General features: G+C 43.3%; 1 protein-coding gene across 5 annotated transcripts in view; it reads left to right on the top strand.

Annotated features, from left to right (window-relative positions):
* Positions 1–3,444: 3,444 nt before the first annotated feature.
* Positions 3,445–23,283, top strand: part of GPRIN1 (G protein regulated inducer of neurite outgrowth 1) — a 67,890-nt gene continuing 48,051 nt past the window's right edge. For 2 of the 5 annotated variants that reach the window (XM_069955244.1, XM_069955273.1), the window contains exon 1: positions 3,445–3,471. The gene's annotated coding sequence lies outside the window, so the exon portion shown is untranslated. Of the gene's footprint in view, positions 3,472–6,219; positions 6,289–8,257; positions 8,325–23,283 lie in introns of those variants that run through there. The other 3 variants (XM_069955254.1, XM_069955280.1, XM_069955236.1) reach the window with 2 other exon arrangements.

Genomic DNA, 23,283 nt, shown 5'->3' on the forward strand with positions numbered 1-23,283 from the left:
ACATGTTCTCAAGGATGACGTTAAAGAGCGAAAAAAACATTTATTTTTTCATTAGATGGAGATCTCAGTGAGCAGACACAAATACAAGAAGGGTCGTTTAAGCAAGATATAAATGCATTTTTTTTGTTCTAAGCAAGTGCATCTATGCTTCAAGTTCCAAAATGAAAGGCTCTAGAGTCTGTTTCCTAGGTGACGCCTATGACTCTTTAAGTCCGCATGTCGCTCATATTTACCCAGTTCAGACACTTCAGAGACAAGGTGACAGAATTGCGAGCCGTTTCCTGACACATGTTTTATTTTGGATTTGCTGGTCATGTATTGAATGGTCTTTATGTACAGACAGGATGTTTATTTTGTCTAGCTGGCTTTATAGTAAATTGTGTAACAACAGCAATACAACTAATAATCCAAGGTCCTGCTTCTGGTTATTACTCACTCATATACATAAAATTTATAAAGAGCTGATGGCTATTTCTCCTTGAAGGATGGTTTTACATGAAAATATTACAAGAGCATTTTTGTGTCCATATTTCAGATTCAGATCCCAGTCAGACCATATTTCTGATAACTCGAACTGACAACTGTGAGTTCAGGTTATCTGATCAGCAGTCAGGCCAAATACGCATGTAATCCGCTTTTATGAAGCCGGCCTAAAGGTAACATATTTCTTCAATTTTAAGGTAACTTTACAGTGCTGTCCAGGAATAGCAATCAAGGCATTGGACCATCTGGGAATACCAATAACTAGGCAAGTGGGTTATGAGTCAAAGACATACACAGCAAGGTTTCTTACTATTGGTTCATGCCACTACTTTCCAAGATATAAAGGCTAGGATATTGTTTGATTTACCATTGTATCTCTTCGCTGATCTTTATTAAATTCCCTCTCTAGCATTGTAGTAAACAGGGCCGAAATGGGACTGAAAATCAGCCCTGGCATTTTAAAGCACACAGGCCCACTCGCCATACAGTGAAAAGTTATGAGACAATGTTGTGAGTGCACCATGGATATACTGTATATCGTGTCATCATGGCCTTGCCTTGAATTACAAATAATCACACATTAAATAGGGTCAGAAGATTCTGTCTTTATACTGTGTAGCAGTGCTGCAGTTACAGTCCCCCACCACTACACAGTGTACGGAGACAAACTGCTTCCTGCCCTGTTTACTGTGTAGCCTGAACACTGAACAGCTGATCAGTGGGGTACCAGGTGTTGAACCTCACTGATCTGTGACAAGCTTGCGATCCTGTAGGTCCTGTGGATAGAACATCAGTCTATTTTGGCTGAAAACACTTTCAAGAAGCCAAATCCTGTACACTGACCAATAATACCAGTATATAATGGTCAAATTTTACTGCTACTCCATGACCACCACTATTACTACTTACTGTTACTGAACAGTATACTAACACCAATAATGCCAACAATACCAGATTACCAAGGACAAATATTACCAACACATACTGACTACCACCACTGTACAAACCCCAATATCACTTCATACAGTCACCATATAGAAGATACCAGCTCTACACAGGCTCTGCATACCAAGTGCACTGCAGCTACATCCTGTGACTCCTATGTCTTCTTTGAGTTAACCAGAGTCTTCTCAGATCAGACTTTCTCACTGTATCCTTTCTTCTCCATATCCGCTCAGCCATCATGAGGACTTCTCCCAGCCATGACTCCTCACCCTCGCACCAGCCTTATCTCCTTAAAAACTTCACATTTGTATTGGTTCCTATGTGCCCTTATATAGTGGGTAGGCCCAATTTTGTGCCCATATATGTATTAAGCCTCTATTGTATTTGTATGAGGACTGCCGTCATATAGTATTAGTGACCCAATACTACTTGAGGGCTAAACAGAGAAGCCTCTGTGCAGTGCCTATATAGTAATAGGTGCCTCTGTGTATTCCCCTAATAGTAGACAGACCCTCTGTGCAGCTCCAATATAGTATTAACCTCTATTGTGCAGTCCCCATTTATTAGGTTGACCCCACTATGCAATCTCCATATAGTAAATGACCCCTTTTTGGCTTATGACATGGGTCATTCTAGATGCTACTGAGTACTGACTGTGGTGGTGTGTAATTTTAATCCAGAAGTTAATATGTTATACTTTTAATAAGCAAAAGTCATTAAAAGTCGGGGTATATTTTGGACTTGGGACCCAGGGAGGGCATTCACCACTCAGGCCCAGTGGCAAGTGCCGCAGTGGTACCGCAACACCTGCCCTTGCAAATACCAACAGGCATCCCCTGCCATCCACATGATTTTGCGTTGAGTGGTTTTATCCATGTGCATCTGCTTTAACACATGGGTCTACCTATAGAGATACACAAACCTGGAGAGACAGGAATGGCTACACATCACACCCGTGGTTGATACGAAAGCTTGTTCAGCTACATTAAAAATCAACATCTGAAGTTAGTATATAATTTGATCAAACTATATTGCCTCATGTACCACGTGCAGGTCTCTGATACACATGAGTCCCTAACCAAACAACACTGTGCCGATCAGCGAACGCCAACCCTGCAAAGCGTGCACAAGCAGGCAAGGAAGGCCACGGAATGACCCTGCAACCCCACAGGACCAAACACCAAGGGCCCCTCCAAACCCCGCAGGTGCCGCTGGCGGAGAAAGCAGCAAACAACACAAGTGAGAACAAGCTGTTACCTCTCACCATTGCTCCTGCAGGTAGAATGGGAGAAACAAACGAGGTACTTACCATATGTACACAGGTGCTTCGTGCTAATTTGGATCACATGGGTCTTACAAAGGAGGAGTGCTAGCCACAAAGGGACAGAATACATAAAATGCACAAGCCTGGAGAGACAGAAATGGCTGCACATCGCACCCATGGTTGATATAAAAGCTTGTTCAGCTATATTAAAAACCAACATGAGAAGTTAGTATATCATTTGATCAAACTATATTGCCTCATGTACCACGTGCAGGTCTCTGATACACATAAGTCCCTAACCAAACAACACTGTGCCGGTCAGTCCGTCTGAGACAAAAATCAGACACATTTGGTTTGATTTGTAATTGGTTGCTATTTGGTTTAGGAATTGGTTGCAAGTTGTCTGAGACAAAAATTAATAAATCCGGACCACCGTCTTTTATTTGGTCCACTTGAAACTCAGATTTACATGCCATCTAAATTGACATAAATCCCCCCCCCCCATGAAACCATTTGCATCTCTAAGAACAATACTAAAGTACTGTACTTCAGTCACACACAAAACAGACCATCCAAGGGTAATCTAGGTCTTTTTTTTCTTTCATCATCCATAGAATGACTTTAACATGATTGAATAAAGTTTTGTCTTTTTTATAACATATCAGAGCTGAGGGCGCTTGTTCCTTTTCTGCTTGACAAATCTTCCATCAGGATTGGCCTGTGTTGAATGTCTTACGTGTTCCTCACCTGGAGCCTGGACTGATTGCATCCCCGGGGCGGTGAGCTCACCCACTCTATTTCTTTTATTTCATTGAAGCTCAGCTGCATTTAAGGGAATTACCTTGCTCAACCTAGTGACAGGTGTGGCACTGCTTTTGGGAAAAAAGCATCTATGTTTTTCTAATCCTGGACAACCATTTAAGATTTAAGGAGAAGATTTATCAAGACTGGGATGTCATACGCCGGTCTTAAAAACCTCCTTGCCAGCACACCGCCACAACTCTACATAAATCCATGCGCAGCTGGGCTCCTCGTGCACCTCTAGTGAAATGTACACCAGCTCAGAACTGGTAAAGTACCCTGGTGACCCAGCATAAATTGTTGTAAATGCAGCACATACAGAGGCCATGCCCCCTCCAACCAATCTATCACTAATTCATGTGCACTTACCTAGAAAGCAGTGACTGATCCTAGCTAGTGTGTATGTGGGTCACATAAAAGTCTAGTAAATTTCTTGTATAACCAGGTCGCTATAATGTTCACATTTGCTGAGCAGTCACGTGTTTACTCAAAGGATTATATATGTAAGGAAAAGGCTGTGACACAGGTGGTATCATAATGCAAGGGATACAAAGCTCAACAGAGAGCCACAGGCTGCACATGACATTTGCTGGAACCATGTCCTTCAACACCCCATACTAGTAATCTGTTGCCCCTGGCAAGTGATAAATTTAAATTCTGGATTTAAAAATATTTCTATATGAAGCTGACATGAAAATCTAAACCCAGCCATATTGCATTTGTACAAGACAGAGATATCATGGGGATGCCATGGTGGGGCATGAGCCCTCTACTGTACCCTTAGATTCCGCCGAAGTTTTTTTTTTACATTGAATTCTGTACAAATCTGCCAGTTATGTTCTATTAGTTTCAGCATGTACAGAGATATAAGGAAGCCTTGCTTCAAGGGCACAGCCTCTACATACATACAAAGTCTGATGGAGCTTGAACAGTGCTGCACATAGACTGTATGACTCAATACTAAGAAACCATACACACTTCATGCACTGATAAACAGGTTATGGTAACAGACAGGAACATGCAGTCTGAATGGTAACTGCTTTTCTAAAAGGTATGAATTAGAGATGAGCGAACCTTAAGCACGCTCGAGTTTGTCCAAACCCGAGCGTGCAGCTTTTGATTACTAGTGGCTGAATAAGTTGGATACAGCCCTAAGGTGCTCGAGGTTCACAAATCTCTAATATGAATATCTGCATCAATAGGAAATGTTCTTATGTGTTAGTCTATCATTGAGATACTCTAAAAGGCTTTGGAAAATCATCAAAACTTAAGACAAAAATAATGAGCACCTCAATATCTGCTTTATGCTTTAGTTGACTTAAAATATCAGTACTTTTCAGATCACTGCCCTTTCACATTTGGCACAATCGCATATAATAATTGAATGTGTAAACCTGCTCACGATATCTTCCCAGATGATACTGCAAGATTCACATGAGCTGTGGTTTGCCTGATAATGATTATTAAGGCTATGTTCACACAACATAAAACTACGGCCGTAGTTCTCGCCGCAGAACTACGGCCGTAGTTTTGCGGGGTGGAAACATAGCCTATCTTCAATGGGATCCCGGCCGGAGCGTACACACATCGTATGCGCTCCGGCCGGGATTTGTGCGGCGCCGGAAAAAACTAACAGGTCAGTTTTCTGCGGCCGGAATTCAGTGAATTCCGGCCGCAGAAAGACCTGTCAGTTTACACAGTGAAGCAAGCGGCTCCGGCCGCTTGCTTCACTCTGTGCTATGGGAAGCTCTGATGTGGGCGCACGCTGATGCGCCCGCATCAGAGCTCCACGGACGGAAAGATCAACCAGCCAGTACTTAAGTACCGGCCGGATGATCCAGGCTAAGACCGGCCGTCACGGAACGACCGGATGTTCACGTAATGTGAACATAGCCTAAAGGAGATTTATGGGACATGTTCATATCAATATCGGTTTGACAGGGTGCATCTCCGCCATGGCTTGTATGGTGGTTTGCATCGGTTCCCTTATCTCTCCTGCTGCAGGCACCCGGTTCAGGATGTTGTGGGAGCGAGTCCGTCTGAGCAGTGACTGTCTTACCTATCCCCACTCCTGTCATGTGTCCTCTTTGCCGATACGTGCGTCCCTGCCTCCTAGAGCATGTGGATGCTAACTCTGTGAAATTTCAAGAGCCAGTGCTTCTTAATGTGTAGCACCTGCCAGCACACACATATAAAGCCTTCCCCTTCCTGGAACCTTTGCTAACTCTATTTGTGTCCCTAGCCTGCTGTATAGTATTGTCCAGTTATTCCTGCCGATTACTCAGCAGTTGTCCCGTTTCCTATCCCATCACTCGCCATCTTCCCAGACCTGCTTCCCTGCCTGCTTGTTCCTGTCCTTGAGTAGTTCCTCATTCCTGACACTCGTTGCCCCTCGGCCACCACTGCTACCTAGCCAAACCAGTGTTAGCAAACTGGGGGTAACCTGCAACAGCAAATCCATCCTGCTTTGCAGCAGGCTCTGGTGAAGACCAGCGGCCCCTTAGACTTCACTCCCTGCTAAGGTTCAGTCATCTCTAGCAGTGGTCCAGCGGATCCACAACCCCAGTCATAACAGGGTGCTGATAAGAAATTAAGTTGAGCTGCAGTAACCCAGCACAGCCACTACACAATGAATGAAGCCAACTGCCTCTGTGGTACACCCCCGCAGTGGTATGGAGGTGGTACGGACAGTCACTTGCTAGGTGAAGTGTGATGCCAGCGCTATGGCGGTTGGCCAAGATGTAGCCTGACCCTAGGGTGTTGTGTTGTGATACCAGTGCCAGTTGAACACACAGGTATGGTGGCACACCTGCTTTTATTTTAAAGGGTGGGTTACACCTTGTTCCCCTGTGGACAGTGACCTGCTGGGTTATTGCGGGGTCCCTTGGGCTGTTGTCACAGTGGTCCTGAGTGGAGTAGTGACCCACCCGGACTATTGGTACTGCCACGCACAGAAAGGGGAGATGTCCCAAGGATTGTGTATATATTGTGTTGGTGCGGGATGAGGAATCACAGAGTCTCTTTATCATAAAGAAAATCTTGTTTACTCTGAAGATACTTGTGTGCAGCAGAACATACAGCTTTGCATTAACAGAATACTTGACACTTGATAAGACACTTCAGGATCCAGATCTGTGATGAGAGTATAGAGAGTGGTACAGTCGTGCCAACTGGGTTGCGTGTTGAGAGGTACAAAGAGGAATCAGAGGAGCAGAGAGGAGGATTTTGTGAGAGTCCCAACCCAAGTAGTACTGTGCTCTACTGGAATGTTGGAATGAACCACCGATTGCCCTACCAGTGTCGGGGGACCCGTCCTAGTGGGTGACACAAGCCCTAGACCTTGTTACCTGGGATGAGCGTAAGGCTGACAACCGCTGAAAACTGAGATAAGAGTTCATAGGCTTCTTGCAACTTTGCTCTACCGGATCAGTTCCTAGCTTTTTGCTTTTGTGGATACTATCCTGCACTGTGGCTCTCCTAGTCCACTGCGTGGGTTGAGATGATCTCTGACTTGTCCTCTCTTGTTAAGAGTTTAACACTGCATAGTGCTGAGTAAAGTTACTTGGAGAGAAACTGTTAGTTGCGTCCTGTCTTGCTTCCTCACTGTACAGGAACTTGACTAAGACTGCATGCTAAAACTGGGGACCTGGCAATGGGCCAGGGCCCAAATGAGCCACTGTAGGCAGCACTCTAGCCTGCGTCCTTCCTCTACAAAGTCCAACATCAAAGAAGCACTACATTTCCTCTACCCACGTGACTTCCTATCTAAACCCCTTTAAGGTGTGCTGTGAATGGGTGAAGGGTGCATACAGAAGAAGTAAAGAAAGAGATGATAGGATAGAAGAAGAAGATACTCTCATTGGTCCACAGATTCATGTGACATAAGTAAACAATAACCCTTTCCATACTTCAGATGTGCAGCAACTAAGTACATATACTTACAATAGCGACATCTTGTGGCAAAACTTTATCACTACTACATCACCACTTGCTTACAAAAAAGTACAGGCTTTTGCGAAGGCTGTAACCAATGGCAACACCTGTGGTGGAACACCACACTTCCCCCCATCATACATCTCGAGGATAGGCATACTGTATGTAAAATCCCTGAAAACCATTGTGTTCTCAAAACAGGACAGAAACTGCAATAAATTTGAAGGTCCCTTGTGGAAGTTATTGCAATGGAGGAAATTTTCTGACTGTGTAGCATGCATGAACTTTGAGAATATACTTTCATATATACTCAGTCACAACTTTATATTATTAGAACATAACACATATTTTTTTTTTCCCAGTTATCTTGATTTAAAGACTATGAACTTTTACAGTTAGTATCTACAATAAGATTTGTAATATTACATTGGGCATTTACTTGTGACCTTAAAATTGAAAATCTATGATTTTATTACTCGGTACAAGAAGTATGAGTACTTTCTCCGGCTGATTGTCCTAGGCTGGCAAAGTGTCACCACCACCTGTTCACACAACGTAACCAAAATCCTATTATATGAGCACTGAAATATGGACCAGGAACAGGATGGATGTTTGAACTCAGACGTGTGGACTAACATAGGCTTATTTTTGTAATGTTCATTATGTTTTCTCAGCCCCTATTTTTAGCATTATTTTTCCCCTCCACCACCCTCTCTACTCTTTACTGGAAGCAGCATGTACTCCTACGTATGTCTGCTGTTGCTTAGCAGCGAGCTTCAACGTGAATACGGATTGGATCAGCCAGCAGGATGAACACTAAGGATGTTACACACACACACACACACATAAAGCGAGAGTGTGAGGATTACAAAGAAAGTGTGGAAAGGAAGTGTGGGAGGTAAAATGAGCAAAGAGGAGAGACCAAGCTAGAAAGAAATACATGAGGCAGCACTTAACCAACAATGGTGACCACGTCATTGGTTCTTGTATGTGGTCATGTTTCTCTTTCTTCCCATATAATGATATTATATGTGTGACTTTTATGTGGCCAAGTGTCATAAATGGTCTAGACATCTCATAATTCAACCACTAGCCGGTGGAGTTTGTCAATTAGCTTGCATTTAACTAAAGGAACCAGTATAAAAACTTTATTGTTACACCTATGCTGAAGATTATACCACTTATTTAATGTCCTCTCCTTCTCACAGGTTCTAGAGAGCTAAAGAGGTATTCTCATCACTTAAACTTTTGTTATTTGATAGGCAAGCAAAAGAAAGCAATTTTGCAAATGCATTGCATTAGCAAAATTGCTTTCTTTTTAAGTTTAACCTGTAGAGTTGATCATTGGCTTGGTTCCTCATTGCCTGGGTTCCCAACCACCGCTTCTCAGATATGAGCGTGGTGGCCAGGCCGGGATGTCAGTCGGGACCTTGGGGAACACTAAGGCTGATGTCACACATGGTAGTTTTGTAGTTTAAAAACTGCCACCACCAATGCAGTTTTTGAGTGAGCCAAAGCCAGAAAGGGATTTAGCAGGAAGCAGAAGTATATGTCCTTCCTTAATAGTTCCTGTTTCTTTTTAATGCTCTTTTAGATTTGGCTCACAAACTGCAGTGGTAGTTTTTAAAAATAAAAAAAAAGACTTGTTTAACCTCACTGAGTAAGGCTGGGTTCACACTACGTATTTTTCAGTCAGTATTGTGGTCCTCATATTGCAACCAAAACCAGGAGTGGATTAAAAACACAGAAAGGATCTGTTCACACAATGTTGAAATTGAGTGGATGGCCGCCATATAACAGTAAATAACTGCCATTATTTCAATATAACAGCCGTTGTTCTAAAATAACAGGAAATATTTGACATTAAATGGCGGCCATCCGCTCAATTTCAACATTGTGTGAACAGATCCTTTCTGTGTTTTTAATCCACTCCTGGTTTTGGTTGCAATATGAGGACCACAATACTGACTGAAATATACGTAGTGTTATGCCCATTCTCACAATTTTCAGCAACTAAGTCTGGAAAATGGGAAAGTCCAAAGTAACAAAGAAAAAAAAAAAAACATAAAAAGAGTTGATAACAGCGTTTCTACACAGTGTTATTCTGCTTTAACTACAATGCTTTTTTTGTTTGTAGGGTTTTTTTGCCTCTCAAGTGGCATTTTTTGGGTCAATTGCATTTTTTTCCAAAATGTAACATAATCGAGCTATGGTTTTATCACTTGGTTAGTGGTATGTTTTTCCCTGAGTCTTTTGTAGGGAAATAAAAAACAAATGAATCTGTATGTATCTGTTTGCATTTTGTGGTGTGTTCTTTTTCATAATTTACAACAGAAATCCTTGAATTAAAGAATCCCATGGCCTGTAATGAGAAATACACAGGTAAAATAAATGTAGCAAAAAAAAAAAAAAAAAAAATGCATAGCAAAAATATATGTCTGAAGGATGCCTTAGAGAGTACACACATAAGAAATTACTCTTTTAATTCATATTTGTACAAAGATCACATGAGCTGACTACAGTATACTATCATATTCTTTACATTAAAAGGGTTTTCCAATTAAAACTTACTTGTAAGTTACTCTTACTTACAAGTAAAAGATTGTGGGAGGCCAGGGTAACCGGCGATCCCCAGACTGGCCTTGATTTTCTTTGTTTAACCCCTTGCCTCCGCAGCCTGTTTTGGCCTTAACCCCTTAACGACATCGGGCGTAAACTTACGCCCTCGCGCCCTGGTACTTGGCGCATCAGGGCATAAATTTACGCCCGATGTTTCCCCGATCGCTGCGTGTTCGCACACAGCGATCGGGGAAGATGGCCTGCTCTAAATCATAGCAGGCCATCTTAGCTTCACGGCACGGGGGGTGGTTAACACCCCCCGTGCTTACGATCGCCGCTATAGGCTGATCAATTCAGATCAGCCAATAGCGGCGATCGGAACCGGAAAAAAATGGCGGTCGGTGCTGTCCGAGGACGGCACCGACCGCCATTACTGTAAAAAGTAATGGTGATCGCCGTGCCACCGGCCCGATCGCCGTGAACGGCCGGCCGGCCGTTCACGGCGATCGGGCCGGTGGCACGGCGATCAGAGTCCCACAAAATAGTAAATACCTGCCCTGGACCCCTCAGCTAGGTAGCCGAGGGGTCCAGAGCAGGTATTTGTACATTACTCACCTGTCCCGGGCTCCTGATCGGCGTCTTCCGGGTTCGCGGCGTCCTCGTCTTCGTTCGGGTCTTCGGCTTCCTCCGTGACGTCACGTTCGGCTTCTCTCGGCTATTTTCGGCTCCAGCTTCGGCTTTTTCTGTATTTTGCGCTCTGCTGCCCTCTAGCGGCTGATATGTGTAATACACTTATCAGCAGCTACAGGGATGTTCAGAATGTAGAAAGTTTTTTTTTTTTTTTTTCAAATTTTTTTTTTCTATTTTCCGCACCCTATCGCCGCTGAGTGTTGATCAGCATCGCACGAAAGTGCGCTGCTAATCAGCAACTCCTCCTTTTTGGCGTAGGGTGTTTTTTTTCTATATTCTACTGCCACGGTCTGCTTATAAGTGCCGCACATAAGTGTGGCATTTATCAGCAACTCCTTTGTTGGCGTAGGTTTTTTTTTTATACTTACTGTAAAAAAACATGTAAAAAACACTACATTACACCACACTACATTGAATAAAGTTTGACACTACACCACTACATACCCCATATACCAATCCCCATATAAAGATGGCCCCCAGGGTGTTTTCGGCGTCAGAGGGATACGTTATTATTGCCTCCGACACCGAAACAGCCAGTGAGGATGAATGGGGGGTCCTCATCATCCTCATCATCCAGTGACGTGTCTGAGGGTAGCGTAGCGTACGCTGCCCCCCAGACACGTCTTTTCCGCCAGTACCGTCCCAATAAGAGATCACGGTATGGCGTAAAATTCTACAAACTGTGTGAGCGTACCTCAGGGTACACTTACAGATTTAGGGTACGTGCACACTGCGCAATGGCAAAGGATAACCCTTTGTGCATTCCGCAGCTGGCACCCACCGGCGGACTGATGCAGGCGCGCGTCTCCACCCGTGTCATAGACTCCATGTTATGCACAGGCGGATTCCATCGTCCATCCAAAGAATGAATACGTTGGACAGAGAGCGGAATCCGCCCGTGCATAGAATGGAGTCTATGACACGGATGGAGACGTGTGCCTGCATCAGTCAGCCGGCGGGTGCCAGCTGTGGAATGCACGAAGGGTTATCTGTCGCGATTCCGCAGTGTGCACGTACCCTTAGAGTGTATGTAGGAAGGGACACCTGAATCCAGCCCCAAGATGCCCCCAGATGCCCCCTCCCCCCCCCCCATCCTCGGAACAAGTGGGAAGATCGTCATGGAACTGATCTTCCCACTGCTGGATAAAGGTCACCACCTGTACGGGGATAACTTTTATACCAGCGCCCCCTCTTCTGGTCCCTCGCTGCCCTGTAGCTTGCGGCACGATCCGTAAATATCAGAAGCAGTAATAGCGCCCTAATATTTAGCAGCCATAGAGCAGACCCGGCGCTTCTGGATATGAAGGACCCCGGATCGCACCAGGGCAACATTTTCCAGGTGACGTCCCCCACACTGGAGAATGGGAGACCCCAGAAGAAGTGCAGAGTGTGGGGTAACAGGGGGATCAGGAAGGACACCATTTTCCAGTGTGACACCTATCCTGATCACCCCGGCCTCTGCATACTGGATCGCTCCAAGGCGTACCACACGCCACTGGGGTTCTACATTATCTAAATTCTGTCCCTTATTCCTATTTCAGGGGTCACGTTGATCCAGGGATTATTCTGATCGCCATTATGGAGTCGGGAAGGAATTTTTCCCAGTGATGAGGCTACTGTCGTCTGCCTCACGAGGGTTTTTTGCCTTCCTCTGGATCAACACAGGTTGAGTTTGATGGACACCTGTCATTTCCAACCTTATAAACTAATAATTGGCCTAACACCCCCAAATAAATTAGAATTGTCCCTTTTCCCCAGCTAAGTAGGTATGGCCGCCATTCCCATTAGAGGATGCCATGATGCAATTATAAAGCCTCTGTGCGGCCAGGACAGTAGAAACCCCCGACAAGTGACCCCATTCTGGAAACTACACCCGATAAGGAATCTAACAAGTGGGGCAGCAGGGATATGGCCCCCTGGTGACGGCCACATTTGGGACGTGAAAATGAAAAAAATTGTATTTTTTATTTTCTCGGCACATGTTCTACGTAAGTGCCCGTCACCAGTGGGGTCCATATTCTCACTGCACCCCTTGTTAGATTCCTTATGGGGTGTAGTTTCCAGAATGGGGTCACTTGTCAGGGGTTTCTACTGACCTGGCAGCACAGGAGCTTTGTAATTGCGACATGGCCTCCATCCTCCATTCCATACCTCCATTTAATGTGTAGCGCAATTTCCCCTGAGTACGGAAATACCCCACATGTGGACATAAAGCGCCATGTGGGTGCAGGGTAAGCCTCCGAAGGGAAGGAGCGCCATTTGGTTTTTGAAGGCTGGATTTGGATGGAATGGATTTCGAGGGGCCATGTTGCATTCAAAAGGCCCCTGTGTTGCCAAGACAGTTGAAACCCCCAACAAGTGACCCCATTATGGAAACTGCACCCCTCAAGGAATGTAACAAGGGGTGTAGTGAGCATATGGACCCCACTGGTGACGGACACAAATGTGGAACAATGTGGCGTGAAAATGAAATATTAAATTTTTTACACTATAATGTTGGTTTAGCCTTGAATTTATCATTTTCACAAGGGGTTAAAAGAGGAAAAAAAAACAAAATGTGTAGAGCAATTTCCCCCGAGTCCGTAAATACCCCACATGTGGACATAAAGCGCCATGTGGGCGCAGGGCAAGCCTCCGAAGGGAAGGAGCGCCATTTGGATTTTGGTGGTTGGATTTGGCTAGAATGGATGATGAACGCCATGTCGCATTTACAGAGCCCTCGTGCTGCCAAAACACTGGAAACCCCCCACAAGTGACCCCATTCTGGAAACTGCACCCCTCAGGGAATCTAACAAGGGGTGCAGTGAGGATATGGACCCCTTGATGACGGGCACATTTGTGCCATGAAAGTGAAAAAATGAAATTTTTCCCTTTCACGTCACATTGTTCCACATTTGTGCCCGTCACCAGTGGGGTCCATATGCTCACTGAACCCCTTGTTAGATTCCTTGAGGGGTGTAGTTTCCAGAATGGAGTCACTTGTGGGGGGTTTCCAGTGTCTTGGCAGCACGAGGGCTCTGTAAATGCGACATGGCCCTTGAAATCCTTTTCAGTGAAATTCAGCTTCCAAAAGCCAATTGGCGCTCCTTCCCTTTGGAGGCTCGTCCTGCGCCCCCTTGGCACTTTATCGCCACATGTGGGGTATTTCCGTACTCGGGAGAAACTGCGCTACACATTTTTTGTCTTTTTTTCCCTCTTATCCCTTTAAGAAAATGAAAAATTGAAGGCTAGAACAACATTTTAGTGTAAAAATTTTTTTTTTCTTTTTTCAAGCCATATTGTTCTGAAAATCTGTGAAGCACCTGTGGGGTCCAGATGCTCACTGCACCCCTTGTTACATTCCTTGAGGGGTGTAGTTTTCTAAATGGTGTCCCTTTAGGGGTGTTTTTTAGGTTTTGGCACCCCAGAGCCTCTGCCAACCTGAAGTGGTACAGTCAAAAATGACCAAATATAACGGAGGCTTTGAAATTCACTAGGCGCTCCCTTATATCTGAGGCTTGTGGTTGCGTCAAATAGCGCAATAGGGTCAAATATGGGGTATTTCTATAAACTGCAGAAACGGGACAATAATTATTGGGGTGCATTTCTCTGGTAATAGGTTTATAATTATGAAAAATATTGGATTACAATAAAATCTCTGCACAGAAAATTAAAATTTTCAAATTCCTTACACACTTAGCTTTTATTTCTGTGACTCCCCTAAAGGGTTAAAACACTTTCTGGATATGCTTTTGCAGAGTTTGGGGGGTGCAGTTTCTGAAATGGGGTGCTTTGTGGGGCTTTCTAACATACAGGCCCCTCAAATACACTTTAAACCTGAACAGGTCCCTAAAAATATCTGATTTTGAAATTTTACTGAAAATTTGGAAATTTGCTGCTAATGTTTTAAGCTCCCTATTGTCTAAAAAAAATGAACGATAGTTTAATAAATGCCGCCAACATAAAGTAGACATGTTGCTAATGCTATTTAATATATAATTTATGTGGTATAACCACTTTCTGTATACGCAAAAAAGTTTCAAAGTTGGAAAAATGCATTTTTTCACATTTTTTCACATTATTTGGGTTTTTTTCATAAAGATTTGTTATGAGTATCGACTCCAATTTACCAGAAATGTGAAGTACAATATGTCACGAGAAAACAATCTCAGAATCAGCCGGATAGGTAAAAGCATCCCGAAGTTATTAATGAATAAAGTTACACTGGTCATATTCATAAAATTTGTCTCTGTCATTAAGGCCATTTCAGGCTCTGTCCTTAAGGGGTTAATGACCAGGGCCTATTTTTCAAATCTGACCTGTCTCTCTTTATGTAGTGATAACTCTGCGATGCTTTTAATTATCTCGGTTATTCTGAGATTGTTTTTTCGTGACATATTCCTCTTTATGTTAGTGGTATACTTTGGTTAATACACTCAGTAGTTTTTTGTAAACAACACAACATTTGCGCAAAAACTAGAAAAATTTACATTTCTTTATATTCAAAATTCTTTTCTCTTAAGACAATTAGTTATATCACATAAACTAATTATTACTGCAACATCTACAACATGTCTACTTTATGGTGACATCATTTGGTGAACGTCCTTTTACCTGTTAGAGGGCTTCAAAATTTTGCAGCGATTTTTTACATTTTCAGGAAAATTTTACATTTTGATTTTTGTAGGCACCAGTTCAGTTCTGAAGTGGATTTGTGGGGCCTGTATGTTAGTTACCCCCATAAATCTCTCCACTGTAAAAACTGCACCCCTCAAAGTATTCAAAGTAACAACTCATAAGTTTATTAACCCTTTAGGTATTTCACAGAAATTTAAGCAAGTTGGTAGGAAAATTTAAAGATTTCAATTTTTGGGCTGATATTCTATTTTAATCCATTTTTTCCTCTTACACAGCAAATACTAAATGAGAAATGGAACTCAATATTTATTCCCCTTATTCCAATGTTTCTATAAATCCCCCATATGTGGCCGCAGTGCGTCACCTGACTCAACCACAGGCCGTGGACATTACAGAGACCTGGTGAATTTTGGGGTCTTTCCTTATTTCAGTTTTTTTTAGCCATTATACCATGTCACAGAGGCCTTGCAGTGCCAAAACATTTGTGTAAGACAAGTTGGTGTTTCCATCAGTACCATACTGAGGGACATGTGACACCCTGATCAATATTTAGTTATTTTTTTTATAAGGTGGTACGAATAAAAAACACAATTTAGCAGCAGTTTTTCACCATTTTTTGTATGCAGTTTACTATACGTCACATATGACATGTTATCATTATTCGTCAGGTCAGTACGATTACAGTGATATCCATTTTATATAGCTTTTGTTATAGTTTATGGCATTTATACTATAAATACTGTTTGTGTCTTGCATATTGTAAGAGCAGCAATATTTTTATTTTTTCGGCAATGGAGTTATGTGAGGGCTTTTAGCTGACATTTTTAGTGGTACATTTTTTTGGTACATGTGACGTTTTATCTATATTTTTTAGGGGGCGGGATTAACAAAAAGTCACTTTGGTTAGATTTTTATTTGTTTTTTTAATGGTCTTCTACGGGTGGTATAATTAATGTAACGGGTTAATAGACTGAGTCATTACGGACGCGGCGATACCAAATATGTGTATCTTTTTTTATAGGGGATCATTTATAAAAGGGGGATGCTGAATGTGTTTATTTATTTTAATTATTTATTCATGTATAAATGGGGGAGAAGCTGATTGGGGGAGGGGGGGCGGAGCGCTTGGGGGAGAAGCTGATCGGGGAGGGGGGGCGGAGCGCGTGGGGGAGAAGCCGGATGGGGCGGGGGGAGCAGCACAGGGTCGGAGAGGGAGGGAGAGAGGCGGGGGAGGACATCAGCAGTGGCGGCAGGAGGAGGCAATGTGCCGCAGCCTCCTCCTGCTGCCCGATCAGCGGGAGGCATCAGATCTCCCCATAGACGCTGCGGTCGCAACTACCGCGGCATCTATGGGGTTAACTGCCCGTGGGGGAGCACGGCTCCTCTCCGGGCATTGGCAGTGGGAGGAGGCTGTGTGACACAGCCTTCTCCCGCTGCCCGATCTCAGATAAGGACAGCTGGGGGAGGCAGAGAAGGCATGACGTCCAGGGACATCATGTTGCAGAATGGCACTGCTTTTCATGACGTCCCTGGACGTCATATTGGCGGAAGGGATTAAAATACAGATGCGGGTCAGCACGTGACTCTAGGCTCTATCCTTCCTTTATGGAGCTGCCAGATAGAGCCAAGTACAGAACTTGGCTTATTTCAGAGGCTCTACAGAGAACGAATAGAACCACCAGAGAGCTGAGTACAGCACTCAACTCTTTATAGAGAATAAATGGAGCTGCGGGTCACGTGCCAACACATGGCTGTAATATAAACAAAGGAGCTGGGGGGCCGATCTGGAGATTGCCAGGGACTGTCCTGTGGATAGGGGACAAGTAAGTTTTAATCAGAAAACCCCTTTGAGTTAAAGAGGACCTTTGTCTGAGTCACACTGTGTATCCAGGATTTTTTTTTTTTAATATTATTATTACTCCTCCAGACCCTTTCTCTATTTCCCCAGAATTAAGCTTGTATTACAAATAGCAATTATCGTTTAAAGATTCGCTATAACAATCGATCACTAGTAAAAACTAGCGATTTTAGTTGCAAACGATTCTGAGGTTATTACATTCACAGATTACTGTTATGAACAATCATTTTTATGTCATTTAACGGTCGCTAACCATTCCTCAGGACAAATATGCAAACAATTGGCGAACTACCAAAGATAATTTTCCAACATGTTGAAAAACAAAAATGAATGATTTTTCATTCGTCGTTTGATCAATGGGTTTATTACAGACAGATAATTGCTCATTTTTGATTTGTTATATCAAATTTTTAAACGATAATCGCTTCGTGTAATAGGGCCTTTAGTGCTGTTACTTTAGGAACCTGATGTGCTAATGAAGGCAAAGCTGGCTTGGTCAGAATCGGCTTGGTCCTCAAAAGGGAGAGCACTCAGGTTTACACCCCATTGAGATCCTAATTATTGGTCACTGCTAGAGATGAGCAAACCGGCTGAGGTTCGGGTTCGTATAAACCTGAACTCTCGGCTTCTGATTCCCGCTGTCTACCCGCTTCGTGGAGAGGGTGGATACAACCTTGAGGACCACCTGGAAAACCGTACAGCCATAGCCATAGGCTGTATCCCAGTTTTGTAGGTGGTCCTCAGGCTGTATCCACCCTCTCCAGGGAGCGGGCAGACAGCGGCAATCAGAAGCTGAACCGAAACCTCGGCCGGTTCGCTCATCTCTAGTCGCTGCCTGTTTTCTGGTCTTTAGACTGCAATGTTCATAGACTGTTAAGTAAGATGTCATCATTGCTCTGTTCTCTAAGAGCTGTGAACTTGAGTGATCCCACTTTGAGAAGTGAACTGTGGTAACCACACTAGATCATGCCCTCATTAGCATTTTTGGCACTGATTGCTGGTAAATGACTGGATGCTGAACCTTCAATGGATATCAAAGAGGAAACTGGAGGCACAGGCCATAGCACTTCACTTGATTCCTGCATCTGATATGGCACTACCACTGCTTCAATGATTTATTATAAATAAAGGGAAAAAAGACCTGTTAGACTCTGCCTTTGCCCTGTCCATTACAAATTACAAATTTCCTTACAAATTACACTGAGCTATCCATTTAAACCTCTGTTGTATACCACTGCTATTGTTCAAATGAAAAAAAATTAATAAATAAATGACATTACAAATATAAGTGTAGTCTAATGGTAACATGAGCTGTGCAATTTCTTGCTATGCTGTATGTTCCTAGCTAAAAGGTTTTCCACTTTAGTCCGTCATAGACAAGTAATAAGGGTGGGTTCACACCTGTGATTGTCTCATTCATAAACGGATTAGGGTCCATTTACACAGAAAGATTATGTGACAGATTATCTGCCAAAGATTTGGAGCCAAAGCCAGAAACGGACTATAAACAGAGATAGGTCATAAAGGAAAGCCTGATATTTCTCCTTTTTTCTTAGTCCATATTAAATGAACTAATAAGCACAAACTCGTTGCAAAATTATCAGTTTTTTTAATGGTTCGTTTACTTTTAAAAAAAAAAAAACTTAAGTTTGCATATCAATATATCAATTTATATTCCTTTCTGGTTTCTCACATTTTCTGCTCATGCTCAGTGAAGAAAACTGATGATAAAGAGATACGTGAACGGAAATTCCTTCCATTTAGACCTGTGCACTTTCTGTGCATGTTCAGTCTTCTTTGAAGGACAAAGTTTGTGCATGAACAAATTTTGGCTATGTTCTTTCTACAAGGTCATAGCAGGGGAGGCAGCCATCTTGTAAAATTGACAGCAGCAAATAATGATCATAATTAGAGATGAGCCGAAGCGCTCATCAAGCGAAACAAATCGCTTCATTTGATCGTCGCTCTGCTGATCACGCCGACGGGCTTCCCGCATTACTCTGCTCCCTGCCACTCCTCCCAGGATGCGGGAAAAAGCTGGATTCAATCCTGGGAAACTTCTCCTTGTTTCCCAGGATTGGATCAAGCTTTTCTCTGGCACCCGGAGTGGTGCGACAGGGAGCAGAGCAGTGTGGGAAGCCCGGCGGCTTGATAAGCGGAGAGCTGATCAAACAAAGCGATTCACTTCGTTTGATGAGCGCTTCGGCTCATCTCTAATTATAATCATTATTTACAGCCATCAACCTTACGAAACAGCCACCTTCCCCCAATAGGGTCCCATAGTGGGAACGTAGTCTTTATGTCTGTCCAAAAACAGAACACTGATGGATTTCATTTCACAATAAAAAAAAAACCTTTGAAATGAATGGGGAGTTTGATGGATCTAGCGGATCCATCAAACTCCCCATTCATTTCAAAAGCTTTTTAATGTGCTCCGTTTGCATGAAATCCATCAGTGTTCTGTTTTTGGACAGACATAAAGACTACGTTCTGTTTCTCTGTAATTAAAATGGAAGAGAGAAACGACATTGTAAACACACTGGTGTGAACCTAGCCTAAACTACATGCATGAGCATTACTTTAAGTGTTTATAGTAGAGGTGAGCAAACCAGCTTTATTTTTGCTTCATACAAAGCAAAACTGATCGGTGTTTAAATCCGCAGGCTGGCGGCTCCATGAAGAGGGCAAGTACAATTTGGTGACCGCCTGGAAAACAAGGATACAGCCACAGTTTCCGAGATTCAAACACAGATCAATTTTGCTTCGTATGAAAAAAAACCAAGCTGCTTAACTCATTTCTAGTTTAAAGTTTTAGCTTTGAGCCATAAGTAGAACAGAAAATATTGAAACTACCATTGACCTACACATTATTGTTTAAGTGTTTGTACTTTCACATCATGCCATCGAATTACTCCAAAATGTTATGTTTTTAAAAAGCCGTTTCTGCACAGCTGCTTCACATTGCCTTAACCAGCAATTATCTCACTTATACTTAGACAAGGGCTTGTATTTCGGGTGTATGAAGAGCTGCTCAGCAGAAAGCCCAGAAGCTCTGTGTTCTATATTCTCTCAATCCAGCATATAGCTATTAAATATATGTCTATGTTCACACATAGAATTTCCACCAAAGTCTTTTTTTTTAACCAAAACAGGAGTGGACCTGAGAGGGCAAAATCATCATGGAAAGAACTGCACATTTTCTGTGGTTTCAACCCATTTCTGGTTTTGATTGAAAAAAGACTGACCAAAAGACTGAGAGAAATACTATGTGAGCTTAGCCTATTTATGTGCAGGTGTTCACACAGGTGATGAATAGGAGAAATTGTTCTAGGAGTATTCCTAATGATGAAGAGGGTGGGGTGGAGGGACAGAGGGGTGATGCAATCCTAGGGCATAAGTACTCTAGGCAAACCAATTTGACACAAGGCTGCAATTTTTAAAGTTGCTTTTTAGGACAAAAACTGCATCACCTGCCGAATGGACCCCAGGACAGATCTTGGTTTAAAAGCAGCTATCTAAAGGTACAAGGGGTTTGCTTTGGTCAGATTGTGGGTACAGAGTCACTTTAAGTGGTGTAGACAAAGAGACATTTTTTCCTTTTCTGTGATCAGCTCTATAGGAAAATGCTATATTTTCTTCCTAGTGATCACGACCACACAGCCTCTTTTTGGTCATTTAATGTCTATATTTAGGGTGGCCACCATTTTGTAGACGAATATCATCCGTTCTTTTGAAATAATGGTTATTTGGCCACAAAATGACGACCGTTTAGTAATTGTGTGGTAAATTTACATGCAGTGCAGATATTAACCCTTTTATGACCTGGAGTCAATGCCCAGGTCGTTTTCGAACATTAGCTTATGGGATCCCCTCCTTCACTTCGCAGAGCCCTGATGGACACATATAGAAAATTCTCCCTCAGTAGAGGGAGAATTCTCTGTCAGGAGTCCTATAGATGCTGCGGTCGTGCTGATTGCAGTATCTATAGGGTTAACTCTCAGTACCGGAGCGCGTAAATAACGTCGCTGCAGCATCAGGCATAGTCTGCATCGACGTTAATTTACAGTGCAGCGGTGGGAGGGGGTTAAGGGTTATGTTATATGAGCTAGATGTTTTCCAGCAGAAAATCTGCAGAATTTCCTCAACAAAATCCACAGCAGAAAATTTGCACCATATCTGGTGGATTTTAGTGTGGATTTGTTTGGCATTTAAGGCTATGTTCACACACAGTATTTTGGTTCAGCCTCTCCTCTGTCCCCTGCTGCTGTTAGAATCTTGGAACAGTGGCAGGGAAGAGAGAGGAGAGGGCAGGGCTCATGGCCGCGCCGGCCTTACCTCCCTCCATTCCCCGCCGTACTCTGTAGCTAGAAACCGGACGCCTGAGGCTTCTGGTTTCAATGGCAAGAGCCCCTGTGGTTACTGGACAGAGAATTCTCTGTCGGAAGCCCTATAGATGCTGCGGTTCTGCTGACTGCAGTTTCTATAGGGTTAACTCTCAGCACCGGAGCGCGGCTCTGGTGCTGAGAGTTGTGGCAGTTCCCTGGCTATCACTGATACCCAGGACCCACTGCTGAGGACACAGGTCCAGCTCCTATGCCTTTGTCATGGGGGATTGTAAATTAACGCCGCTGCAGCCTCAGGCATATGTGGTGTTATGTTTGTTACAGTGCTCAGCCACGGGGATGATGTTATGCTGGTGGTTGTGGTGCAGCTCAGCCATTGATGGTACTGTTGTGACACCAGTGCTAGTTCAGCACACAGGTGGGGTGTGACACCTGCTTTTATGTTATGTTATGGCCATGGTGATCCCCAATGGTACGGTTGTACGGTTGCTTTGCTCTATCCGGGTCAGCTTCTCTGTCCTAGGATACTGCATGGGCTGGAGTGATCTCTGACTTGTCCTCTTTTAGTGACTTAACACTGCATAGTGTCTGTAGTTATAGTTGGAAGGAAAGTCTCTGAGTTCTCCATACACGTTTGTCTGTCCACTAACACAGCTGGTCTGTCCCAGACAGGGAACATGGCAGAGACAGGCCCTGGCTAAGTACAGCAGGGATGCCTGGTCTGCGTGTGACCTACTCCACCGAGAATCAGAGGGAAACTGACTTGACTGACGCTACACTTCCTCTCCTCATGTGACTACTTCCTACAGGCTGTGTAAGAGTCCCTGTGAGTGGTGGAGAAGAGAGTGCGCAGAGAAAGGAGAATAGGGATAGGTAGAGAAGAAGAAAGAAGCATCTCCACTGGTCCACAGAATCACCAGAATCAACAAAAAAACAGTAACCCTATAGTGACTACAGCTGTGCAATACATATATAGTTATACATAGAATACTAACATCTGGTGGTGAAACTCACATACAACCTCATCACCACCTTACTTTGGAGTATAAGGCTTTTGCGACAGGTGTAAGACAAAAAAACACCCGTGGTGGGACACCACACATAGGCTATGGTGACGTTAATTTACAGTGCAGTGGCGGGAGGGGGTTAACCTAGTCTGAGCCAAGATCAATAGCATTAAAGGGGATCTGCAGGTAAAGGTTAAGAAAAAAGAAACTTCTGCAGAAGCATAACGCATTACTTACCTATCTATCCCAGTTTTAAAACTACCAAAAATCCATTTGTTTTGGGGGATTTTGTTCTGTATTGTGTTTCTGTACTTTCTGGTTGAGCAGTTCCCAGAATGCAGTACTGGTTCCAGAATGCAATGCTGTTCATCATAGTCCACAGTCCTTGCAGCAGCTGCAAGTGTGGCAGAACCACTCAGATATGGTAATACATTACACAGACACATCTATACAACTTTTAATGTACTTTTAATAGAAAACAAATTTTCCTTATGTGAAGTTCCCCTTTAAATCCACAAAAAGACTATGGGGGGAGATTTATCAAACTGGTGTAAAGTAGAATTGTCTTAGTTGCCCCTAGCAACCAGATTTCTAAATTTCAGATTTTTCAAAGAATTTCTGAGGAATGAAAGGTGGAATCTGATTGGTTGCTAGGGGCGTTTACACAGAAAGATTATCTGACAGATTATCTGCCAAAAATTTAAAGCCAAAGCCAGAAATGGACTTGAAAGGAGGAGAAGTCTCAGACTTTCCTTTATGACCTGATCTCTGTTTATAGTCTGT

Source organism: Dendropsophus ebraccatus, chromosome 1 (genome assembly GCF_027789765.1).
Source record: "Dendropsophus ebraccatus isolate aDenEbr1 chromosome 1, aDenEbr1.pat, whole genome shotgun sequence".
In the NCBI taxonomy this organism is placed as follows: Eukaryota; Metazoa; Chordata; class Amphibia; order Anura; family Hylidae; genus Dendropsophus; species Dendropsophus ebraccatus.